Genomic DNA, 18,637 nt, shown 5'->3' on the forward strand with positions numbered 1-18,637 from the left:
TGAGCAGGGCAGTGAGTGGGTGGCAGCAGACATGACCGAAGCCTAAAAGAACCTTCTGTGTGGTCCAGGCCGGGGCACAGGGGCCTGACCCTCTGCGTTCTGGGGATGGAGAGGAGGAGAGAGCACCAAGGAACAGCAAGAGCTGCCATGGAAGAAAAATGAGAAAGAACATCAGAAAGTGAGAAGAATGAAAATGGGTATTTTTAAAGCTTCCGGTAAAACACATTTAAAAATACAGTCTGTTCAGCTGTCTATAAAAAAGCAACTTCACTGAATTCTTAAGAAGGACAGAATCAGTCATCAAAGGGATGCCCCGATTTCTCTCTAAAATAGGGCTTCTTAACTTAAGATCTGCAGCTAGAATTCGGGGTACTTGTGAATTTGGATGGGAAATCTTTATATTGTTCTTTTCATCCATCTTCAGCTGCAAGTTAGCATTTCCTTTGGCCATGCGTGTAGGTAACAGTTACAGCTGTATTAGTAGCATCTATGACTTGGTCACCAATCAAAATCACATATTTTCATATCACATTACAGCTGATGCCAATATCTCAATACATTGATTACATTCATCACTAATGCAAAATTATGGTATTTGTTAGACCTGCTGCTAGGTCTCGTTATTTAATTCCTAATTAAAGAGGCACATCAATTAGTGGTCTGGTTATCTTTGCTATGTAACAAATTGCCTCCAAATTTAGTGGCTGAAAACAACAAACAACAAACATTTCTTTTGCTCTTGAACCTGCAGTGTGGGCAGGGCTTGGTGGACTGTCTTGTCTCTCTATTCCAGGCAATATCAGGGGCCTCAGATGAGATGATCCAAATGATTGGGGCTCCTAGGGCATTTGTGCCTCTAGACAGTATCCTAGTGTCTTCATGTCGTGTGTCCAAGTGAGCTCTCCATCACAGCAACCTCTGGTAGTGGGACCCCATATATGGTGGCTCACAGCTCCAAAAAGAGTGCTCCAGGGGGACCTGGGTGGCTCAGTCAGTTAAGCATCTGACTCATGATGGGGGGGTGGTCCTGGGATCAGGTCTTGTTTGGGGCTCCACACCCAGCCAGGAGTCTGCTTCTCCCTCTGCCCCTCCTCCGGCTCATGCTCCAGAGCACGCGCGCACGCTCTCTCTCTCTCTCACAAAAAAAAAAAAAAAGAAAAGAAAAAAAAAGAGGGTGTTCCAGAGAATAAGGAAGAAGCTGCCAGGCTTCTGACCAAGCCTTAGAATTTCCAGAATGTTGAGTGGGCGAAATGGGTGAAGGGGCTCATAAGAAACACACTTCCAGTTATAAAATAAATAAGTCATGGAGATATCATGAACAGCATGGCAACAGTAGTTAGTAACACTGTATTGAATATTCCAAAGTTGCAAGAAAGTAAATCTTAAAAGTTCTCATCACAAGAAAAAAACAGTTTTGTAACTGTATACATGGTGATGGATCTTACCTAGACTTAATATAGTGATCATTTCACAATATATATGTAATATATAAATGTAAAAATATATGTAATATATAATGTAACAAATGGAAAGTGAGAAGTAAAAATATATGTAATATATAATGTAACAAATGGATATGTTATTGTCAGTTGCACCTCAATTAAAAAAAAAAAAAGGAAGTTCCAGAATGTCCCTTCTGCCATGTTCTGTTGCTCAAGCAAATCTCTTTAAGGTCAGCCTGGTTACAAGGGGCGGAAACATAGACTCCACCTCTCAATGAGGAAAGTGTCAAAGAATATGTGGTCGCAATGACTATATTACAAATTAATGGGGTTTGGGGGCAGTTTTAAAGATCTATTTAATTATTTATTTATTTGAGAGAGAGAGAGAAAGAGCTAGCACAAGCTGGGGAAAGACAGAGGGAGAAAATATCTACGTGGACTTGTGCTGAGTGCAGAGCCCAACACAGGGCTTGTTCTAACAACCCTGAGATCATGACCTGAGCTGAAATCAAGAGTCAGACGCTTAACTGACTGAGCCACCCAGGTCTATCCTTAAGCCCAGATTCATTCATTCACCCATCCATCCATTCATCCATCCATCCATCCATCCATCCAGTGGCTGAATCAAATGCCTTATATGGTCAAAAGTAAAATGATGCCATGTTTTCCTAATGAGAAGGCCCCCAAATATCTTTTATGACTACCCCAAACTTGTAGGCCTAGACTATTAGATGTGGGCCAGGGCTGCAGGGCTAAAAGGGCTAGAGTATCACACACTGTTGGTAGGCCTTGCTGCCTCACTACAGGTGGCCAGAGGCTTCCCTCACTCACCACGTGTGCCTTTTCTTAAGGCAGCTACCAACATGGCAAGCATAGTTCCCCCAGACAAGTGTTCTGAGACAGCACAGGAGACAGAGTAACTACATGTCACAGTGCCTTGTGACCTAGCCTCCAGAGTCACACAGCTTTATGTCCCCTTTATTCTTTTATCAAGCCATATCCCCTTCATTCTATTCACTAAAAGCCAGCTACCAGGTCTAGCCCACAGACAAGGAAAAGAGAATTTGGCGTTATCTCTAGAGAGGAGAGGTGTTCAAGAATTTGTAGGCATGGGACGCCTGGGGGCTCAGTGGTTGAATGTGTGCCTCTGGCTCAGGTCATAATCCCGGGGTCTTGGGATCGAGTCCCACATCGGGCTCCCCTCAGGGAACCCATTTCTCCCTCTGCCTATATCTTTGCCTCTCTCTGTGGGTCTCTCATGAATAAATAAATAAAATCTTAAAAATGAAAAAAAAAACAAGTACTCATTGTCCAACCATTAGGCTCTGTCTTTCTTTCATGCCTTCTTTCTTGGTCAGTTCATGGCCCCCACGATCGACCCACGGACTGTTGCTTCTGAAAGGAAGTCTTAAAGGGCTTATTCACAATAACTTCCAATATTTGTATCATAACCAGGGATGATAACTAAACCTTGGTTAACCTTCTTTGCCTCTGCAATGAACCAAATGTGTCTCTCCCTTCCCCATCCATCGGCAAATTCGATGCTGAAACCTAACCCCAGAGGTGATTAGGAGGTGGGCCTTTGGGTGGTGATTAGGTCCTGAAGGTGGAGCCCTCATGAAAGGGATTAGTGCCCTCTAAAAGAAGCTTCCGTGAGCGCCCTGTTCCCTTCTACCAGGTGAGGACACAGTAAAGAGATGACTAACGTCTATGAACCAGGAAGCAGGCTCTCACCAGACACCGAGTCTGCCAGCACCTTGATCTTGGACTTGCAGCTTCCAGAACTGTGAGAAATAAGTATCTGTTTATAAGCCATCCAGTCTATGGTATTCTGTTACAACAGCCTGAACTCCCTTCCTTCCCTTCTTCCTTCCTTCTTTTTCTTTTTTAAGATTTTATTTATTTATTCATGAAAGACACACACACAGAGAGAGACATAGTCAGAGGGAGAAGCAGGCTCCCCACAGGGAGTCCAATGCGGGACTCTATCCCAGGACCCCCAGATCACCACCTGAGCCAAAGGCAGACACCCAACCGCTGAACCACCCAGGTGTCCTTCCTTCCTTCCTTCCTTCCTTCCTTCCTTCCTTCCTTCCTTCCTTCCTTCTTTCCTTTTTTCCTTTTTTTCTTTTTTCCCTGTAAACCAATTCTGTTAGGTGACCTGTCTAAGCACTGCAAACCAGCATTGATTGAGGCCATTTTGGGTTAATGGGTCTTCCCCAAACACCACTTTGTTGTTCAAAATAGTCATTGATAGTGTTCTCCAAAGCAAGAGATTTTTGTTGGGATTTAAATATAAGGCAACTGTCACCACACCAGTGGATCGAAAAGTTGTGGACTGTTCACAGAATGGAACACTACATAGCAAGGAAAGTCAACTAACTACAATCACGCATAACCACATAGGCAGATCTCAGAAACTACATGTTGAGCAAAATAAGCCAAAGAAAAGGATACGCAGAGTATACTTCCATTTATATAAAATATAAAAACCTGGCAGACTAATCTATCATGCTAGGCAACAAGCTAGGAGTTATCTATCCCGGGGGAGGGGGTGGGCAACGAGAAGGGGGCAGAAGGGGCCTTCTGCGGTGCTGGTCATGTTCTATTTCGTCTGGGTGCTGGTTACATAGGTCTGCTCTCTTTGTGAAAATTCATGTATTCATCAATGTGTACATTTATAATGTATTTTTTTAAGATTTATTTATTTATTTATTTATTTATTTATTTATTTATTTATTATAGACATAGAGAGAGAGAGAGAGAGAGAGAGGCAGAGACACAGGAGGAGGGAGAAGCAGGCTCCATGCCGGGAGCCCGATGTAGGACTTGATCCCGGGACTCCAGGATCGCGCCCTGGGCCAAAGGCAGGTGCTAAACCGCTGAGCCACCCAGGGATCCCCACATTTATAATTTGTATACTTTTTTATATGTTACATTTCAATAAAAACAGTTGAGAGAATGTTGCTTGTGTGGTACTTGAGCAATAGAAACAGAGTGAGGGAGACAATGCTGCCTTTCCAGAGCTTCCAGTCTAGCGGGGTGAAAAGATAATAAATGCACAACCACAGGGGCACCTGGGTGACTCAGTCGATTGAGTGTCTGACTCTTGGTTTGGGCTCAAGTCATGGTCTCAGGGGTGGTGGGATCGAGCCCCACTTCAAGCTCCCTGCTCAGCGAAAGGACTGCTTGAAGATTTTCTCCCTCTAACCTTTTTCCCACCAGGCATGCATGTGCAAGCATGTGCTCTCTTTTTCTCAGGTAAATAAATCTTTAAACATACACACAACCACATATGTTTCTGTGTAATCATGTGCATGATCACTAATTTACTTAAAAAGAAATGTGGGGCGTTTGGCTGGTTCAGTGGGGAGAACATGTGACTCTTGATCTTGGGGTTGTGAGTTCAAGCCCCATGTTAGGTATAGAGATTACTTACAAAAAGAAAATCTTTTGAAAAAAGAAAAAAGAAATGTGTGCAGGGCAGAAAAGTTTATAAAGAGGGATAGAGAAGTTGGATACAGTTCCCCTGGAAAAGTAAACTTAAGCTGAGACTTGAAGTCCCACCAGAGTGTGGGACGCCTGGGTGGCTTAGCGGTTGAGCATCTGCCTTTGGCTCAAGTCGTTATCCCGGGGTCCCAGGATTGAGTCCCACATCTGGCTCCCTGCAGGGAGCCTACTTCTCCCTCTGCTTATGTCTCTGCCTCTTTCTCTGTATCTCTCATAAATAGATTAAAAAAAAAAAAAGGAAATTCCACCAGAGTGAGGGTAGGAGGGAGCAAGTGTTTCCAGGTAGAGGGAACGCATGTGTGAAGGGAGAAAAGGCGGAGGGGCAGGATGAGTGAAGAGAAGCAAGAGCTGGACTATATAGGTCTTAGGGTCCACTAGTTTGTCAAAACCATAGAAAGTTCTAGAAAATCGAGAGCAGGAGTGACTCGATGGGATTTGCCTCTGAAAAAAACTCTCAGGAAGCAAGGTGGATGGAGAAGGAAGGAGACAGAAGGAGGGAGGAGCCATACAGGTGGCCAGAAGGACACAGAGTGGAGGTGTTTAGGAGGGCAGTACAGGTGGTTATCAGTTAGAACGATTGTCAGCAGGAGAGGACGACCCCCTGGTTTATGGGATGCACAGCCGGGAGGGTGGTGCAGTCATTCATCAGACAGGGAGCCCTGGCGGAGGAGCCCTTGAGGAAGTACTATCATGAGGTCGATGTTGAACAGTTTTGAGTTTGAGATACCCGTGAAAATAATAGCAAGCCTTACAGCAGCTGGCATGTCTTCAGCACGGAATCCATTCATCATGCTAAGCATTGTCCTAAGCCATTTACTTATATGATCTCATTTAATCCTTCAGGCAACCCTAGGCATCATTCTTACTCTAAACTACAGAGGAGGCAATGGATTTGAACTCAGACCTGGGTTGAAATGCAGATTTAACCATACTTTGTTTGCTTCCCGCCCCACCCCCCTCCGCCGACTATTCATTCTTTTTTTTTTTTTTTTTTTTTTTTTTGAGTAATGTAACAATGTTAGTAGTTTCAGGTGTACAACATAGTGATTCAACTTTTTTTTAAAGATTTATTTATTTATTCATGAGATACACAGACTGAGAGAGAGAGGCAGAGACATAGGCTGAGGGAGAAGCAGGCTCCTCTTGGGGAGCCCAATGTGGGACTCGATCCTGGATCCTGGGATCACAACCTGAGCCCAAGGCAGGCACCCAACAGCCAAGCCACCCAGGTGTCCCTAGTGATTCAATTTCTATGTTATGTTATGCTCACCACAAGTGTAGCTACCACATAAAACAAAATGGAACGCTTCAGGAATTTGCAAATTTGTGTCTCATCCTTGAGCAGGGGCCATGCTAATCTTTGTATTGTTCTAATTTTAGGATACGTGCGGCCAAAGTGAGCACTCTGCTACTCATTCTTTCTTTTTTTAAAAAAGATTTTATTTATTTATTTGACAGAGAGAGCACACGTGAGCACAAGTAGGGGGAGGGGCAGAGGGAGAGGGAGAAGCAGACTCCCAGTTGAGTGGGGAGCCCAATGTGAGGCTGGATCCCAGGACCCCGGGATCATGACCTGAGCCAAAGGCAGATGCTTAACCGACTGAGCCACCCAGGTGCCCCTCTGCTACTCATTCTTAAGGTAAACTGCTGTATTAGTCAGGATTAAGGACGGTTATGGTGGCACAGAAAGGCTATAATAATAGTTGCCTGACAAGAGAGATGCTTATTTCACATAATCCATGTCAAGCTTTGAAAGTTTCTTTGTTTTCTAACATAAGATGTTCCAGACTTAGCTTGTACTTTCTGCTCCAGGTCTGGAATCAGTCAGTTGTCCAAAAGACCCTGATTCTTTTCAGTAGAAAATGGTATCTAGAAGCCACAATTTAGGGGCATGTGTTTGGCTCAGTCAGTACATCATGCAACTCTTGATCTTAGGGTTGTGAGTTCAAGCCCCATGTTGAGTATAGGGCCTACTGAAAAAAAAGAAAAAAAAGAATAGAGGCCACAGTTTGGACACTAGGATTTCTAAACGGGCACAGGATGCCCAGAGTCAAGGCTGTATTTCCAGTCTCTCTTGCAGCTAGCTATGAGTGTATGACTAAGTTCTTATCCATGGCATATAAATGGAGCTGTTGGAGAGGACTTCTGGGAGATTTCGTAAAGGAGGCAGCTGTGACTTGTCCCTTCCTTCCCCCTGCTCTCTGGAATGTGGATATGATGACCGGCACTCTGGCAGCTTCATTGAACCATGAGGTAAAAGAAATGTGTGGAGAGAGACAGAGCCAAGAGATGGTACGGCAACACAGCACTGCTTACCTCTAGACCTCCCCGATGTCAATGAGATTTAAACATCTATCTTATTTTTTTTTAAGTCTTCTATCTTATTTAAGCCACTATTATTTTATTCATGTGCTGTTGTTGTTCACCCTTTTGGTTTTGGTTCTCAAATCCAAAGTTATTCCTTACTGGTATAACAGGGTGTTGATTAAATACATCCTAGTACAATAAAATACCATGTCGATCATCAAAAATATTGACAAAGACGTATACTTACATTGATGGGCAGCCCTGGTGGCTCAGCAGTTTAGCGTCGCCTTCAGCTCAAGGCGTGATCCTGGAGACCGGGGATCGAGTCCCACGTTGGGCTCCCTGCATCGAGCCTGCTTCTCCCTCTGCCTGTGTCTGTGCCTCTCTTCTCTCTCTCTCTCTCTGGATCTCTCATGAATAAATAAATAAAATCCTTAAAAAAAAAAAGGTGTTTGCCATATATTATTCTTTTAAAACTTGCTTCTAAAGCACATGAAAAAAACAAAACAAAATAAATAGATGCACAGAGAAAGAAAGTTGAAGGCGTAATCACCAAAACCTCGCCTCCCCCCCCCCTCATGGGCTTACAGTTCATTTGTATAATAAAAAATTTAAAAATTTTAAATTAAAAGAATTTTTTAAACTCCTGCTGTACACTGGATTCACTTATTTATTTACCAGGAAATTAACAAAGACCCCAGGCTTGCTGGCCTCACTGCATTGTTTCTCTGGGGAACATTTGAGTCAGAGGCTCTTGAAGTGGTCTCTCTGCCCCTACACAGGGGGGGCGAATCAGCCAGACCATGCACAATTCTAGCAATTTTTTGCCGTATTTTTGTGCGAATGAAAAAAAAAATCCCCAGGATGGACACCAGAGTTGGCGAACTGGTGAGCCCCGGGGCCTAACCGGGATGGCTTTATTTGGCCTAGAGAATGCTTTTATCAATGTCATGAATGATTGTGAGAGCTCACATAAAACCTGGATTATTGGCTTCTCTTCTGAAAAGTCAGAAGACACGGTAACGGTCTGACGCAGAGCAGGGCCCGCCTCTTTCCATGGGGCCCTGTTCAGTCCACAGGTCACCCCAAGACGGGCACGCATGAGCAATGGGCCCAAACTGCTCGTGTGCAGGTTCTTTGTGAGACATAAAGCCCTCTGCAGGCATTTCAATGGGGTTCCTTGGTTTATACTCACTCAAGGATTTCCCGCTTATGAAGATTTGGAGCATGTGTGGGGCAGAGGAAGTGTGATGAGAATGGCAATGTGGGACTTTCAGGGTCTGTCATAACAGGAAACACTGCTTCTTTTTTTTTAAGATGTTATTTATTTGAGAGAGAGAGAGAGCGCGCACAAGCAGGGGAAGGGGGAGGGACAGAGGGAGAAGGACAAGCAGACTCGTTGCTGAGTGCGAAGCCCTACACGGTGCTCAATGTCATGGAGATCATGACCTGAGCTGAGGTCAGATGCTTAACTAACTAAGCCACCCAGGCACCCCCGGAAACAGCTTCTGAGTGGTCCTTGCTTTTAAGGGATGCTTGCCTTTGTAACCCAGCCAAACAAGAAGTTTCTTTTTTTGACATCTTTATTGAAATATAATTCACATGCCATAAAATTCACTCACTTGAAGTGTATAATTCAATGGTTTTAGTAGAGTCACAGAGTTGTGCAACCATCACCATGATCAAGTTAGAATACTTACATCCCTCCCCATAAAAGCCCCATACTCCCCTCTCTCCATCCTCCCTGGAGCCTCTGGCAACCACTAATCTACTTTGGGACTCTGTGGATTTATTTGCCAGCTCTAGACATTGCCTATACACGGAATCGTACAATATGTGGCCTTGTGTGTCTGGCTTCTTCACTCAGCATCGCATTTTTACAGTCCTTCTGTGATGTAGCACGTGCCACTCCTACCTTGTTTTTTATTGCTGAATCAGATTACATTGGATAGATAGACCACATTTTCTCATTTATCCATTCTTCAGTTGATGGGCATCTAGTTTCTATTTTTTGGCCCTTATGAATAATACTGCTATGCACATGTACAAGTTTTTCTGTGATGTATGTCTTTGCGTCTCTTGGGTACACACCTAAGAGTGGCCAGGGCAGACTTAACGGAAATTTTCCATTTAACTTTTTTTTTAAAGATTTTATTTATTTATTCATGAGAGACACACTGAGAGGCAGAGACATAGGCAGAAGGAGAAGCAGGCTCCCTGCGGTGAGCCTGATGCGGGACTCAATCCCAGGACCCCGGGATCACACCCTGAGCAGAAGGCAAATGCCCAACTACAGAGCCACCCAGGTGCCCCTCTATTTAACATTTTGGAGCACTGCCAAACTGCTCTCCAAAGTGGCTGCATCATTTTACATTTCCATCAGTGGTGTACAAGGTTCCAATTTCTCCAAGTCCTTGCCAAGACTTGCTATTGTCTGTCTTTTAATTACATCCTATCCTAATGGGTGTGAAGTGGTAGCTCACTGTGGTTTTGATTTGCATCTCCCAGATGACATATTTTCTTATACTTATTCACCTTTTATATATTCTATCCAAGTCTCTCTTTTTTTAAGATTTATTTATTTATTTACTTATTTACTTACTTATTTATTTATTTATTTATTTATTTATTTATTTATTTATTCTTGATAGACATAGAGAGAAAGAGAGAGTCAGAGACACAGGCAGAGGGAGAAGCAGGCTTCATGCCGGTAGCCCAATGCAGGACTCGATCCCGGGACTCCAGGATCATGCCCTGGGCCAAAGGCAGGTGCCAAACCGCTGAGCCACCCAGGGATCCCCTCTATCCAAGTCTCTTACTCATTTTTTTCAAAGTTTTTATTTTTTTTTTAAGATTATGTATGTATTCATGAAAGACGCAGAGAGAGAGGCAGAGACACAGGCATAGGGAGAAGCAGGCTCCATGCAGGGAGCCCGACGTGGGACTCAATCCTGGGTCTCCAGGATCACGCCCTGGGCTGAAGGCGGTGCTAAACCGCTGAGCCATCCAGGCATCCCTAAGGTTTTTATTTATTTAAGTAAATTCTATACCCAACATGGGGCTCAAACTCATGACCCTGAGATCAAGGAGTTGCACACTCCTTCAAGTGAGCCAGCCAGGTGCCCCTCCTTTATCTATTTTTTAATTGGGTAATTTAATTTGTCTCTTTATTATTGAGTTGTAAGAGTTCTTTATATATTCTGGATATAAGTCCCTTATCAGATGTATGATTTGTGACAATTTTCTCTCAGTCTATGCGTTGTCTTTTCACTTTAAAAAAAAAAAAAGATTTTATTTATTTATTTGAGAGAAAGAAAGATAGCAAGTGCAAGCCATGATGGGGCATAGGGCATGGGGAGAGGGAGAAGCAGGCTCCCTTGATGAGCCTGAAGCCAGATGCAGAGCTCAATCCCAGGACCCAGGGATCATGACCTAAACCAAAGGCAGACACTTAATTGACTGAGTCACCCAGGCATGGCATCTTTTCACTTTCTTGATGGTATTATTTGCAGCACAAAGGTTTTTAATTTTTGAAAAAAAAAAAAAAAAAGAAAGAAAAAACCCAAAGTTTTAAATTTTGAAAAAACTTAATTTTTGTTTTGGTTGCTTGTGCCTTTGATGTCCTCATATCTGAAAAGTCATTGCCTAACCAAGGTTCACTCTTGTTTTCTCCTTAAAGTTTTATAGTTAGGTCATTGCTCCATTTTGAGTTAATTTGGGGGTATGGTGTGAGTTAGGGGTTCAACTTCATCCACTGCATGTGGATTCAATTTTCCCAGCATCATTTGTTAAAGAGACTGTCCTTTCTCCATTGAATAGTCTTGGCACCTTGTCAAAAGTCGGTTAACTATCTATGTGAGGGTTTATTTCTGGGTCCTCTATTGTATGCTATTGCATTGTTCTATATGTCCTTATGCCAGTATAAGCCATAACATTTGGAGATGACTTTCATTTTATTCAGCCAGTCCTCTATTAATGGTATGTGGGTTGCTTCTAATCTTTTGCTATTACAGAAACTGCTACAGGGGCGCCTGGCTGGCTCAGTTGGTGGAGCAGGCAATTCTTGATCTCGGGGTTGTGAGTTTGAGGCCCACATTGGGTATAGAAATCACTTAGCAATAATAACTTTTAGAAATAAAAAAATAAAATCTTAAAAAAAAACTGCTACAAAATACAGCTTTCTGCATACATCTCATATATTTTGCAGTAATATCTTTGGGATCCATTCCTAGAAGTGCAGTTCCAAGACCAAAGGGTAAAAACCTATAAATTTGTTTGATATTGCCAAATTTCCCCCCATACTGGCTGCACCATTTTGTATTCCAACCGTGAATGTATGAAAATGCCTGTTTCCACACGACCTCACCCACAGAGTATGTTGTCAAACTTGTGGGTTTGTGTCCATGTGACAGATAAGAAGTAGTAACATAGTAATTTATATTCTTCTATTATTAGCAAGATCGAATGTCTTTTCATAGGTTTCAAGGCCATTTGCATGATTTTCTATAACCCTTCTAGTCACATCGTGTGTATTTTTCTATCAAGTTGATGATCTATTCCTATCCAACTTTTTTTTAAGATTTATTTATTTGAGAGAGAGCACAGGAGCAGGGGTGGGGGTTGGGGCAGAGAGAGAGGGAGAAGCAGACTCCCTGCTGAGCAGGGAGCCCCAGGGGAGAGGGGCTCCATCCCAGGACCTGGGGATCATGACCTGAGCCAAAGGCAGACCCACTGAGCCACCCAGGCGCCCTTTGATCCAACTTTCAAAAGAATGAGCTAACATTCTAAAGAAGGACAAGAGGCACATCAACAGAAAATTACAATAAAATGTAAGAAGTTGGAGGTGACTTCTACAGCTGTCACAACTGGAACAGGGGCCAGCGGAGAAGGGAGAACGTACAGAAGGAATCAAGTGAGGGGCGCCTGGCTGGCTCAGTCTGTAAGGCACGTGACTCTTGAACTTGGGGTGGTGAGTTTGAGCCCTACGTTGGGTGCGAGGCCTACTTCAAAAAAAAAAAACAAAATAAAATATTAGACAGAATCAAGTGAAATATGGGGAAAGAGAAAGGCAGCTGAAAGAAGGAGTGACAGGAACTTTCCTAACTTCTTTACGCCGCTTCTACTGCCTACTGTTTGCTTAAATTTGTGTCTATCCTAGAAATGCCAACCGTGGCCCCAGGGAAAGGGCGTGAAGGCTGCTCCTTACTGGAGCCCTGAAATCTAGTGGCTACCGGGCAACCGGGCCAGCCCTTCTCGCCCAAGCCTTCGGTTGGGAGCATTGTTAGCACTTGTATAGACCCGGCACATGCAGCAGAGCTCTGGCGGCAGAGGCAGAGGCAAAAATCACAGAGCTTCAAAGTTGCCTCCAAAACGTGCTCGGGGTCAGGCTCCCGCCCACCAGCGAGACTGAGCTATAGAGAAAAGCCGGGCAGGTGAGGGATCATCGCAGACTCTTAGGCTTTTCCTTCTAGGATTGTAGATGTAGGATGTGCCCGAAGACCAGAAACTGTTTACTTCTGGTATTTTAAGCACCACGCAGGCTTCACTCAGAAGAAACTTCTGCTTCCAGAGTAATGTCCTTAGCCTGCTTGCTCACTTGCTTTGCTTGCTTTAGTCTGTTTCTTTCTTTCTTTCTTTCTTTCTTTCTTTCTTTCTTTCTTTCTTTCTTTCTTTCTTTTTCTTTCTTTCTTTCTTTCTTTCTTTCTTTCTTTCTTTCTTTCTCTTTCTTTCTTTCTTTCTTTCTTTCTTTCTTTCTTTCCTTTTTTCTTCCTTCCTTCCTTCCTTTCTTTTCTTTCTTTCTTTTTCTTCCTTTGTTTCTTTCTCCTTCCATCCTTCCATCCTCCCCCTTTCTCTCTTTCCCTCTTCTCCTCCTCCCTCCCTTCCTTTTTTCCTTCTCCCCTCTCCCGCCCTCCCCCATCTGGTAACCATTTCCCTCCCTCTACTGCCCCCGCTCCCCCTTGGTGACAACTACCCTGAATTAGGTATGTATCACTCCTCTTCTCGTTTTTTATATCTTTCCTAACTAGTTAGAAACCCATTAAGACTCTAACAGGGGACTGTGCCTATTTGTAATGTTACATGAATGTGTCATGCCATGCACATTCTTCCGTAAATTACCTTCTATTTTGATCAGTTGCGTCTGCCACATGTACCTGCCTTGGTTGCTGCAGCTGGCGTCTCGGATCTCACTGGTTGTAAGCCGATTTATTTTTCTGCACCTCTGCTCCAACGCCACCTTCCCAGAGAGGCCTTCCCTGGCCAGACCACTCATCTAGAGCCAGCCTTTTCGTTCTCTTTCCTTCTCTTCCTCTCTTTAATATAAGCACACAAAGGAAAAATGCCAGCTCCAAAGGCAGATCTGGCCCCTGCTAACCCTGGCCTCGGTCCTTTTTTTTCTTAACAATTTTATTTATTTATTCATGAGAGACACACAGAGAGAGGCAGAGACAGAGGCAGAGGGAGGAGCAGGCTCCCCGGAGGGGACCCAGATGTGGGAATCGATCCCGGAACCCCGGGATCACACCCTGAGCCGAAGGCAGCTGCTCAACCGCTGAGCCACCCAAGCATCCCTTGGGTCCTTTTTCATAGCACGCCTGGCAGAGGGAAACTGTGTGCGTTGAGATGGGCCAAGGAGCAGAAGCACAAAGGAATGGGACAGGAAAGGGAGTCTTGGGGGAGGAAGCTGGAGAATGTGAGGGGAGCCTTCACACCGTGGTCAGGTGGGACACCTGCGGAAGGTGGGGAGGGTGGCAGGAGGGGAGGGTGAGACTCGGAGGGAGTGCTCTCCAGTTCAGCTGGCCCACAGGGGCGGAAGCCCACTTGCCCACTGGAGGAGCCCAGCAACTTGCCGGAGTGAGTCTGCCTCAGCACCTGTCTGCTCTGGGGGAGACAGGGCTGATTGATGCATCCTCTGAGACCCATTTGTATGAACCAGGGGGCTCTGGGAAGGAGGGTGCTATGAACAGAACCTTTGTGTCCTTCAACATCTCCCCCAACCCCTACCCTTGAGATGATGGTCTTAGGGAGGTGGAACCTTCAGGAGGTGGTGGGACACATGAGGGTGGAGCCCTCATGAATGAGGTTAGTGCCCTGATACAAGAGGCCATGGGGCTGGCTAGCTACTTTTCCATCATGTGAGGACATGATAAGAAAGCAGCCATCTGGGGTGCCTGGGTGTCCCCGGTCATGATCCTGGGGTCTGGGATCCCTCATCACACCCACCCTTCCAGTCGCACTCCCTGCTCAGCGGGGAATCTGCTTCTCCCTCTCCCTCTGCGTCTCTCACTGCTCATGCTCATTCTCACTGTCTCAAATAAATAAATAAATAAATAAAATCATAAGAAAGAAAGAAAAGAAAAGAAAAGAAAAGAAAAGAAAAGAAAAAGAAAAGAAAAGGAGAAAGAAAAGAAAAAGAAAAGAAAAGAAAAAGAAAAGAAAAAAGAAAAGAAAAGAGAAAAGAAAAGAAAAGAAAAGAAAAGAAAAGAAAAGAAAAGAAAAGAAAAGAAAAGGAGAAAGAAAGCCATCTGCAAGCTCTCACCAGAACCCACCACGCTGGTATCTTTTTTTTTTTTTTTTTTTTTTCACCACACTGGTGTCTTGATCAGGGACTCATAGCCTCCAGAACTTTGAGAAAGAAATCTGTTGTTGGGGTACCTGGGTGGCTCAGTGGTTGGATGTCTGCCTTTGGCTCAGGTCGTGACCCCGGGTTCCTGGGATTGAGTCCCTATCCAACTCCCCGCAGGGGGCCTGGTTCTCCCTCTGCCTGTGTCTCTGCCTCTCTCTCTGTGTGTCTCTCACGAATAAATAAATAAAATCTTAAAAAAGAAAAAACAGAAATCTCTGTTGTTTAGGAGCCCCCTCATCTCCAGTACTCTGTGAATGAATTTTAAGACAGGGGATGACTTCAATGTGAGAAGGAAAGACACCCCCTCCTCAAAACCAGACCCTCATCCCACCCTCAAACTCTGAGCCTGGGCTTCAGGAGTGGCGGTGATGAGAGGGGCACAAAACCTCTTGGGCCTTCTCTTTCTGGCAGCATCCTGATACCTTTTAGAAAAAAAGAAGAGTGACAAGGTAATAAATGTTTTAACCTGCCTTTGTCTCATCTTTCTCTCAGGAAGCCGTGTTGAGAGGCACTGAAAAAAGTCTGAGATGAAAATTACATTTTTCCCCCTCAACTTATTATTTGGAAAAATTTCAAATCTACAGTAAAGTTGAAAGAACAGTTTAATATACCCTTCACCTTGATTCACAATTAGTAATATTTTGCCATGCTTCTGTGATCTGTGTGTGTGTGTACTTTCTGCTGAACCGTTTGAAAGTAAATTACAGACATCATGATAATTCACCTCTAAACACCCTAGCATACATCGCTCCAGAATAAGAACATTTTCCTACGTAACTACGACGCCATTATCACTAAGAAAATGTACGTCTATTCAATAATGCCCTCTAATTTATAGCCTTTATTTCAATTTCCCATTTGGTTCTATAGTGAGAAAAACTACATCTGTGGTTGCCTGGGGTGAGGGGAGCATTGAAAGCAAAGAGGCACCTGGAAACTTTTGAGGGTGATGGACATGTTTGATGCTTGACTGGGAATGGTGGTTACATGGGTATGAAATTGTCAAAACTCATAGAACTGTACCCTTGAAATCGGTGTCTTTTATTGTATGTAAATTATACCTCTTTAAGATTGATTTTTTAAAATTTCTCCAGTGGTCCCCAAAGATTTTTATTTTTTTAAGATTTTTATTTATTTAGGGGCACCAGGGTGGCTCAGTTGGTTAAGCGGCTGCCTTTGGTTTGGGTCATGATCTTCAGGGTCCTGGGATCGAGGCCCACATTAGGGTCCCTGCTCAGCAGAGTCTGCTTCTCCCTCTCCCTCTGCTCCTCACCCCCGCTCAGTGTTCACTCTCTCGAATAAATAAATCAATCTTAAAAATGAGATTCTATTTATTTATTTTTAGAAAGAGAGAGAGAGTACAAGGGGCAGAGGGAGAGAAAGAGAATCTCAAGCAGACTCTGTGCTGAACACAGAGCTTGATCTGTGGGGCTTGATCTCACAATCAATCCTGAGATCATGACCTGAGCCAAAACCAAGAGTCAGACGCTTAACAGACTGAGCCACGCAGGTGCCCGCCCCCTCAAAGAGTTTTATAGCGATTTTTTTCTCTGTCCTAGAAGTCTATCAAGGTTTATGTATTGCATTTGATTGCCTTGTCTCTTCACCTTCTCTAATCTAGAACATCTCTCCTGCTTTTGTTTCTCATGACATTGATAAAAATGAAAAAACAAAGGAAGGCCAGGCCAATTGTCTTGCCAGATGCCCCAGATTCTGGATTTATCTGTCTCCTCACAACCAGATTCAGGTTACACATTTTTGACAAGAACACCACCGAGGTGATGCTCTGTCCTGACAATACCCGTGCTAGGTTGTCCCTCTCCTGGCAAGGCTCACCTTGTATGCTCCCCGCGACAGACTCAGGATCAGCTATTTCTTCACGCAGCCCCTGGTCCTTGATGGTGGAGAATGGTATTTAGAAACCAAGAACTTGGTGCTAGATGTGCTCATTGTTATTGGAGTATGTCAACATTTTTTAAGCCTTTTTTGTGGACAAAACGTAAATAATCCACACTGTATTTGTTTTGTTTAAATCTTGAGTTGACAATTCAAATCCAACATCACAAGGTAGTTTCTCCTCCCTATGTTCTTTTTTTTTTTATTTTTTTTTTATTTTTTATTTTTTATTTTTAAACTTTTATTTATTTATGATAGTCACAGAGAGAGAGAGAGAGGCAGAGACGCAGGCGGAGGAAGAAGCAGGCTCCATGCACCGGGAGCCTGATGTGGGATTCGATCCTGGGTCTCCAGGATCGCGCCCTGGGCCAAAGGCAGGCGCCAAACCGCTGCGCCACCCAGGGATCCCCATCCTCCCTATATTCTATATTCATATTTCCTTTCTCACACGGTGGTTTCCAACATCACCAATATCTTTGCTCTGTCCTATAGTGCACGTAAAATACTTTCAGAATTACAATACAAATACCACTACAAGAGATTGGCTATGTAAAGTTCAAGATATCTTTGCAGTTATTTTTGTCCTTAGAATATATTCTACATAATTAGGCTCCATGAGCCTACTTTAAAAAAAGAAAAGAAAAGGAAAGGAAAGAAAGGGGCGCCTGGGTGGAGCAGTCAGAGTATATTCCACTAAGGCTGTACACTTCATATACTATGTTGGAAACTTAGGTCAATTTTTTTCTGTGGGGTGATGTTGTCACTGTGATACTAAGTTTAGTTTGTTTCTGTTTACATTCAAATTCACTGTTAGCCCTCATTCATTCATTTTTATTTTTGGCTTTTGGATACTGAAACCATTTTAAACTATATAATCGGCATACACAGGGAAGTCTGGTCCCTTCTGTGACCCCTCTAGCCTTTACCATTGAGAGCTAGCATTTGCCATGGTTTCTCTGCATCTTTCCAGCAAATAGGTCATCACCAAATGGTAGAAACAACAAAAACACAAATCTAGTTTGCAGAAATTTACAAGTTGTGTGTGAAGGGGCAGGCTCATTTCAGGGTCTGTTTTTTTAAGTATATGACATCCTAATTTATTTTAAGATTATTTTTATGTAATCTCTACATCCAACGTGAGGTTTAAATTCACAATCCCTAGATCAAGAGTCTATGAGCCAGTCAGGTGCCCTAAGTGTACAACTTTTTTTAAAAGGAGGAACTTAAACATCCAGTGCCTACTGCCTATTGGGCATTGTGCCTGGTGTGCTAGTATTTTATCTTATTTAATCCTCACAACAACTCTGAAAGATAGGTATTGATGCTCATTAATTTTTTTAACTTTTTTTTTTAAGATTTTATTTATTCATTCATGAGAGACACAGAGAGAGAGGCAGAGACACAGGCAGAGGGAGAAGCAGGATCCATGCAATTCCATGCAGGAATTTTTTTTTTGAAACCTTGAAACAATTTATTGAGTTGCTTTATACAAGATTAACAATTTCCATACCACCCCCCAACACCAACATAGTTGCGCCACACAAAAGCCACAGCCCCCTCACACCTCAGGAGCAGCCGCACCAGGGACAGCCCCGCAGCCCCGCAGCCCCAGGCCCCGCTCTGCCCCCCGGCCCGCCCGGCCATGGCTGTGGAAGTCATTCACTCCTTCGTTACCACAAATAAAGCATAAACAAGAACAAGAAATCTCATAAACTCCCCATCAAAGAAATGTTTCCCTGAGGCAAGTCCTGCACAAGACGAGATGTGGGACTTGATCTCAGGTCTCCAGGATCACATCCTGGGCTGAAGGCAGCACTAAACCGCGGAGCCACCCGGGCTGCCCAACTTTTTTTTTATT

The 18,637-nt window shown here is 43.8% G+C and overlaps 1 non-coding gene across 1 annotated transcript; it reads right to left on the bottom strand.

Moving 5' to 3' along the window:
- Positions 1–6,244: 6,244 nt before the first annotated feature.
- Positions 6,245–6,356, bottom strand: LOC112930012 (U6 spliceosomal RNA). Its single transcript, XR_003237036.1, has one exon. It is a non-coding gene; the product is annotated as a U6 spliceosomal RNA (small nuclear RNA).
- Between the last annotated feature and the right edge of the window lie 12,281 nt (positions 6,357–18,637).

Source organism: Vulpes vulpes, chromosome X (assembly GCF_048418805.1).
Source record: "Vulpes vulpes isolate BD-2025 chromosome X, VulVul3, whole genome shotgun sequence".
Classification (NCBI taxonomy): domain Eukaryota; kingdom Metazoa; phylum Chordata; class Mammalia; order Carnivora; family Canidae; genus Vulpes; species Vulpes vulpes.